The 7,934-nt window shown below is 48.2% G+C and overlaps 1 protein-coding gene across 2 annotated transcripts in view; it reads right to left on the bottom strand.

Moving 5' to 3' along the window:
• The window catches only part of CYSLTR1 (cysteinyl leukotriene receptor 1), a 90,097-nt gene that overhangs the window by 40,042 nt on the left and 42,121 nt on the right, over positions 1-7,934 (bottom strand). The gene's annotated exons all lie outside the window — the stretch shown is intronic.

The following is a 7,934-nucleotide window of genomic DNA, read 5'->3' as shown; positions in this document are numbered from 1 at the left end:
AATTACATCCCACTCCCCCAGAGACTCCTCTTCCCAGCTCTGCTCCCTGAAGATGCTTTTCCCTGGATTCTGGCCCTGAGGTTATACCAAGCTTGGTGCCAGATGATTTTTTTTTTTTAATTTTTTTGTTGTTGTTGTTTTTGCCTGTGGATCTCTGGAGCAAAGACAAGCCACATGCCAGGAACACAGGCTGAGGTTTTCCAGGTGAGGAGCTGGGTCCAGCCAGGCTGCTCACAATGCTTCCCTGGGGCTGCAGGGATCCTGAACGTGCTCCTTGTTTTTAATGTGTTCAAGTATCTCCAGGAGTGACACAATCAGGGAGAGCTGGGACCCACATCTCAAACCTCTTTTTCTCTGCACTCTAAAGGTCAGTGATAACAGCTCCCAAATTTTGTTCAAAATGTCATTTTTTCAACTTGGCCCAAGAATCTGCACTGATGTCATTTGAGGAACACTTTGACACCTGGCAAGTTATAAAAACCTCTGAACTGAAGAAACTCTTTCTTTACAAAGACTTAGCAAGGTTTTCAAGCTGTTTTTCATCCCGTGCACCCAAATAGAGTGGCAGCTTGTGGAGACAACTGTACGGAGAAAATAAAGAACAAATATACAGAAAATACATTTTCTGGTGCAAATATCCAGCAGACAACTGAAACTGTTGCATTTCTGAGCTTTGGAGGGCTCTGTTTGCAGCCTAAATCAATCCCACTGCTCTCTCACACACCACGTAGAAATTCTAAATGACACTGTGTGAAATCATTGTCATTGTACAAGCCAAGAAAATGGTCTCAAACCCTCTTTTGTGTCAAGGCAGCTCTGTAAAACACAATTATTTTTTATAAAACCTTCCTCATCCTTTACCAAGGATGGAAACCACGTCCAAAACCACACCTGAGCTCTTGCCCAGGCTGTGCAAATCTGATAATTGAGGCTCAAACCCCAATTTTTCAGTGTAAGGTGTGTGGTGAACTGTTGGTGTGAATCACAAACAGCACAAAGAGCTGCCAGTTGTTCTTATCCAGTGTGACCAATCCATGATGTGGGTCTGGATAAGTGACACCATCCCCTGGCAGGGACAAGGGACACACAGCAAGCCAGGGAGCCTTTGGGAGTTATCCCAAACTTTGGGAACACAAATGTCCACCTGACAATGACAAGCTTCAAGCTCTGGTTGTGACAGCTCCAGGATGTGCTCCCTGTGTGAAGCTTTCCTTCAGAATAGAATGAAGTGTATCCCAAAGACCAGTCAGGTGTCTCACGAGAGAAAATACACACTTTTACAGTCAGGTTTCCCCTTTCCAACCCAAAAATCTCCAAGGAAATAAATTTCTCGGAGCAAACATTTCAGAAAAATTAATGTAAAACATCCAGCAGCTCTTCCAGGATCACCTGGCATTTTCCTCTGCTTCTATTAAGATTTCTGCAAGCCTTTTTCTGGGGGCTGAGTGTGTAAAACACTGCTTGTACCTGTTCCCCTCACAGTAAATTTGGTCCAAACAGTAAATTGGGATTCCCTGCTGGATCCCTGGGTGGAGGAGAGGCCTCGTGGGACACCTGGCTACCCCTGCACAGGGAATGAAAAACCCAGCAATGACGTCTGGATTGGGAAAAAGAAAACATCAGGGGATGTTAGAGAGCAGCAGCTGGTAAATCCATACGTAGGAAAACAAACAGGGCCAAGCTTTGATTGTCCAAGTTCACAGCAGAGGTTACTTTACCTTGGCAGAGCCACATCCACGACTTTCGGCTCGGAATTCCTTCGGCAGAGCTAAGCAAAACCATGTGTTCTCCTGGAACCAGGGGAAAGTTTAACTCCAGAGCTGGGCAAAGGCAAGGCTGGAGAAAAAAAGGCTCAGGGGGGACCTTGTGGCTCTGCACAGCTTCTGGAAGGAGGGGGGAACCAAGGGAGACTCTTCTCCCAGGAAACAGGGAGAGCAGGAGAGGGAACAGCCTCAAGCTGGGCCAGGGGAGGCTCAGGGTGGAGATCAGCAGGAATTTCTCCATGGAAAAGGTTGTGAAGCATTGGAAGGGGCTGCTCAGAGAGGTTTGGAGTTCCCACCCCTGGAGGTGTCCAAGGAACACCTGGAGGTGGCACTCAGAGCTCTGGTGGCAAGTGGAGATCAGGCACGGGTTGGATTCGATGACCTTGGAGGTCTTGCCCAACTTCAGTGATTCTGGGAGTTTGTGAGAAGCTCAGTGGGATTTTGGACAATGGTAGGACGGTGTTGTGGGAAAGCTAAAGAGAACAGAAAGAGGGGAAAGAATGTTTACAGAAGAGGTGTAACGATGACTTGACAGAGAAGGAAGAGGCTCTGGCAATTCCTGCTGGTCAGAAAAATGTGGGATCAAGGCAGTGTTTAGGGAGGATCTGCTCCTTTACAAATTCCTCCAAGGAAACCACGCTCAGGGAAGCTGAGAGTGGTGAACTCTCTGAGCAGGGACCTGCCATGTGTCTGTGCTATTTAAAGATGTGTCAGGGTTAGGATAAATATAGGACCTGCTCAGAATGGTCCAAAAAGTCACCTTGAGTTCTCATGGAAGCGTTGATTGTGAGCTCCAGCTGAGTGCAGCCACAGCCAGAGCTCCCAAGGGAAAACTTCTCTGGGCCACTGTGGAAAACTGCCCTGCACAGGTTGGGGCTGGAATTGGGGCTGAGGATGGAGCTGGAGCTGGAGCTGGAGTTGGGGCTGGAGCTGGAGCTGGGGCTGGAGCTGGAGCTGGAGCTGGAGTTGGGGCTGGAGCTGGCCCAGCACCCAGGAACACCTCAAGCACTGGTCCCACTTCTCTGCACTCTCCCAGGGGACACAGCACTGGAACAAAGGCCACTCATGGTCCTTTGACAGGAGATGGGGTGACAACACCAAGGAGCTGGATGAATTCCAGGCTGTTTCTTCTGTCTCCCTGAATTCCTCTGGTGCTTCCCTTTGGGATGTGCTGCTTTCTGCTTCCTCTCCTGGATCCCAGAGCAGCCAGAGCTGGATGCCCTCAGGAATGGAGTGGGAGCTGCTGGAAGGTGCTGCCTTCATTGGGAGCTCTTTGCATTCCAGCCCTGTGAGGAAACTCCATCTGCAGCTCCTGGGGGGCTCCTGGGCTGGGATCTGCCTTCAGCTCTGCCCTCAGCACTGACAGGGGTCAGCACACCCTGGCAGCCTCCACATCCCATCCTGCTCCAAACCCAGCTTGAGTCCAACTGGGAACCAACCATGGCCTCTTGGAGCCCACCAGGCACTTCCCAGAGCTTCCCAGCCCTGCCCAGGACAGGCAGGCCCAGGGTGGAGAAATCTGTTTGGGCTGTTTGGCTTTTTGGCTGCATGAGGTTAATCCAAGCCCTTTCCAACAGATCCAAAGTAGCTCCACCAAAGCCTCAGCAAACCCACAGCTGTGTCACTGTCCAGCTGAAAACGGGGACAATCCTCCCAGATTTCTTCTTGGTGAGCAGACCTGTGTCTGTGACAGGGCAGGAATGGGAAGGGATGGATGAAAGGATCCTCAAGCCCAGAGGACACACGTCAGGACAGCAGGTCCCATGGAAGTTGGGCTGCAGGTGCTGTTGTTAACAAGAAAAGCATCCTATTATCTCCCATTCCACAGCCAGTTTGGCTTGGGGGAGTCCAGCATGATTAATAATTCATGAAATTGCATTGCCAGAAACAAGAAACCAACAGGAAAGACTTCAATCAGACTCTGTAAAATTAGAGGGGTTGATTTGCTTCAGTCTAGTCACTTCGTTCCATACAACCTCTATTAAATGTTGAGTAAAATCCTTGCTTTAAGTAAATCCTTTCCCAGAGGAAAAGCAAGACAGCGAAGGAGGGAAGACAGGAACCCAGGAGAAAATCCTGTATTGGCTCCAGGCCACAGGAGGTGTAGTTGTCCTTCCCTGGTCACTTAGTGCTGATAAAATGGGGAGCCCATGAATTATGAGTGAGGGTCTCACATTTCATGGAGAGCTGTTCCCCAGAGTGGGGATGTGTGGGAAATAAAGAATAAGGATCTTTTTCACTTTTGTTCACCAGAAAGCACTCTGGGAAGGATCCAGCTGTGGGCCACAGTTGCCTTGTGTGTTCATTGGTGTGATGCCTTTTTGAGGCTACCTAAAAGCAGAGGCCAGACAAAATTAAGGGAATAAAAAGTGGTTATAGTTACTGAAGGGCCTTCAAGTACATTTTGAGCAGGCAAAGCCCTCCAAGGGCTATACCCAAAATGGACCATGGGTCACAGGTTTTCACACGTTTATAAGTTTGGCCATTTGCATATTGGGGGTTATTCTTCCAATTCCATCTTCAGGTAATTAAGTAATTTACCCCAAGTTTGCTCCCCCTCAACTCACTTTTGTTTCCATCTCTGGGGCTTGAGGCAGTGAGGTGTCCTTGATTGCCAGGCCTGGAGAGGAATTGTTGTGTCTGCCCAAAATGGGAGAACAGCAGCTCACACTGTGTGTGGAGTTTAGAGTTATTCACTAAAGAACTGCAGGATTACAGATATATGAAACATATAAAAGTTAAAATCCTGAGGCAGCATGGGAGGGAACCACATGAACATCACATGAACAGAGATCTGACTGTATAAAGGGACGTGCCAACAATGACACTGCAGTGGCAGGCAGCCAGTGAGTGCTTGTTTTGGTGAAACTCTGTTAAGTTTGGTTGAGTTTAAGGTATAAAAAGACTTGGTTTGTTTCAATAAATTATCTTCTTTGGAGCAACAAGGAGGTTTGTGTGTTTTTGCTACAGGGGTGTGATGGGGCAGCCACGCCTTCCCCAGGCTTGGAAGGACATCAGGAGGAAAGGTAAAAGGACAAAAATAGAGGCACTGCCTTGTTGGGGTTGCTTTCCTATTTAAAACAAAGCTCTGGTAACCAAGGGAAAGGTTATACAAGGAATTCCATCCTTATCTAGGGAGCTCCTGGGCAGGGAGGCCTTCCCCTGGCATGGCGAAGCTCTTCTTCCCTCAGGAGTCAAAATGCTTTTAGCAAAGCAGCTTTCATTTGGTTTAATCTCCTGGATTTCTTTGCTTGGTGCTCTATTCCCATCCATGCTCCTGAAGGAGTGCCCACCTCCTGTCAGGAGATCCTGTGGGACTCCAGTCAGCCTGCACAGGAATTTTGGGTCATGAACCAGGCTTTGGGATGAATCTGAACTTCAGGATGGACTTCCAGTGGATGCCAAGTGTTTATTCCAGGCTGGAGAAGGGAGGGTTGGGAGGAGCAGGGTCAGGTACCAGGGCTGGGGGGTGTGAGGACTCCCTGGTGGCACTTTGGAGGCATTTTGGGGCCATTCCCAAGGAAATGCTTATCTGCATCTTTCAGGGATATGGAGCAAACCCAGAGCAGGCAGCCTTGATTGCTTTGCCAAAATCTTAATTGCAATTAGTGAGGCTGAGGGGAGGCCAAAGTCCCAGCAGCAGCTGGAGAGCAGGAGTGAAGCAGGGGTGGCATAGCACAAATAAACCTGCTTGGATTTGCATAGCACTGGGAGTTTGTGCACCAGCAAAGCTCAGGCTGGGCAAGATTAGCTCTGCTAATGAGCTTTACTAATCCAAGTCCCACAAGTGAGGCACAATTTGGGCATTTGACCCCAGGTGGGCACAATCACAAGAGCTCCCTATGAGCCCTGGGCTCCAAGCTGCCTCATTTTGGGGTCAAAAGACAGAATCCCAGACTGGTTTGGGTGGGAAGGACCTTAAAGCTGATCCAGTCTCACCCCTTGCCATCAGCAGGGACACCTGCCACTGTCCCAGGCTGCTCCAACCTGGCCTTGGACACTTCCAGGGATGGGACAGCCACAGCTTCTCCAAGCAATCTGTGTCAGGGCCTCCCCACCTCCCTCCTTGGCAAGGAATTTTCAATCTGTGACTCAAACCCCGTCACTTAAAGACATTATTAACACAGCAGCAATGCTGTGCTCCCTGAGGACTGACAATTCCCCAGGCCTGTGCTGAAGGATTTCTCTCTATGATATACACACCATGGTTTTGTCTGCTTTTCCATTATTCAGCCCTTGTGGCTTTTACCACTTCCCCTGGGAGCCTCCAGCGAAGCCCAATCTCTGCATTGTTCCAAACATTTCCTGATATTCAGCTGCTTCTTCCTTCTATTCATGCCCAGCAGAATTGTGCTCCTGCCTGGCTGTGCCCTCGATTGTTTGGGGTGCTCCCAGCCCTTTAAAATGGGGAGTTTTTGCTGTCAGAACACAGAATAAATTCCCTGATTTTCTCATGTCCTTGGGATTTGTTGAAATTTAACCTCCCTCCGTGCTTCTGCCTAGGAACAGCAGCCAGCCCTGGGCATGACTTCTGTTGGTGCCTTCTCCTTTCACTTCTGCCCTGTGGTGGCTCTTCCCACCAGTCTGGCTCTCCACACTTCCCAGGTTTTTTGGTGAAACTCATTTTCCTCTAGGAAAATACCAGCAATGTGCTCACATTCCAGGTAGAGCCGTCCCCCAGCCTCAGCCCAGGGAAGCTGTGAGGGATGAAATGTGGATATGGATCCTCCTGCTGGCACTGACAGCTTGGGCTGGGAGGGACCCTAAGGATCATCCAGTTCAACCCCTCTGCCATGGGCAGCATCTCCTTCCAATCCACTGTCCCTGCCTAAAACCCTGGCTCCACCATGTCTGGAACAGCAGCAGTCACCAGGATTCAGATAAAACCCCAATAAACCAACTCTACTTCTCCCAATTTTCATTAAAACCCTGCTCTGCAGGAGGGGGAGAAAAAGGGAAGTGTTTTGGTGTCCCTTTGGGCACCATCAGGCAGCACTGATGTCACAGCCTGGGAATCAGGCTCTGGCCAGCTGGAGCGGACAGGCTCTGCTGGAAAACACCTGCTCCCTTTGCCAGGGATAAGATTTCGGAGTAGCTGGAAAAACAACAGTGTCCATTCCCACTGGGATCTGTCCCAGCAGAACTGGGATCTGTCCCTTTGAACTGGGGAAAAGGAGCCAACAGACCCAGATCCCACAGAAAACACAGACATGGTGACTTTATAAACTCATTCTGGAGGAGAGAATAACCAGGAATTTCTTTCCTGGATGTGATTTCTGCAGGGAGACACCATGGGCTTGATGTGGAAATTGCTCCATGTTAAGGGAAAGATGAGGAAGGTGTGGAAGTCTGCAAAATTAATCCCTTCTCCATCAACAAGAGAAATTAAAGACTCTGAAACTACTTAGCCAACCTTGGAAGAGCCAAATGAAATTCCTGCAGGACATGGAAAGCAAAGGAGCAAGGAGTGCTGAAGACAAGGAGTGGAATCTGTCTGCAGAGATTACTTTCCTGGCTTATTTGGGATAAAATAAAAACAAAGGCTGAGGACAAAATGAGAGGTTTGCAGGGGTATTCAAGTCCAGGCCTTGGTGCCATCAGAGGTTTGGATTTGCCTGACCCAGCAAAATTTTTTTTTACCTTTTCCCCAATTTCAGCAGCTCATGATCCTGCCTTTGCTTAAGTGCATTAAGTACAGAAAGGTCTAAACATTTGGAGAAGAAATATCCTGGCATCTATTGGCAAAAAGTTCTGTTGGATAGGAAAGTAATGGAACGTTAAGTGCTGATAAATAACAAACCAAGATTTTTAAATGAGGCCTTTTTAAAATTGCAAGGGGATGGCTTCAAATGAGCACTTGCCTTTTGTTTTTCTTCTCTGCCATCTCTCTCAGCACTTAAAATTATTTACAAATTCTTCTAAATGCTTATTAAAAAATGCCCAAAATTGAAAAGATGATGCTTTGTGCTTCCATTTGATTCCAAAGAGATTTTTGGTTGCTATGTTATAAAACTTTTCAAAGAAGGTTTTAAATGGAAGCCATGACAAACCATGAAACATTAGGAATTCCACAGTATTAATGAGCTCTTGAAGGGTTAGAGAATCACAGAATTGTGGAGTGGTTTGGGCTGAAGGGAACTTAAAGCTCACCCAGTCCCACTTCTGCCATGG

This window comes from Lonchura striata, chromosome 4A (assembly GCF_050655825.1).
Source record: "Lonchura striata isolate lonStrDom1 chromosome 4A, ASM5065582v1, whole genome shotgun sequence".
Lineage (NCBI taxonomy): Eukaryota > Metazoa > Chordata > Aves > Passeriformes > Estrildidae > Lonchura > Lonchura striata.
The sequence above is the reverse complement of the archived record's forward strand: the minus strand, read 5'-3'. Positions and strand labels throughout refer to the sequence as shown.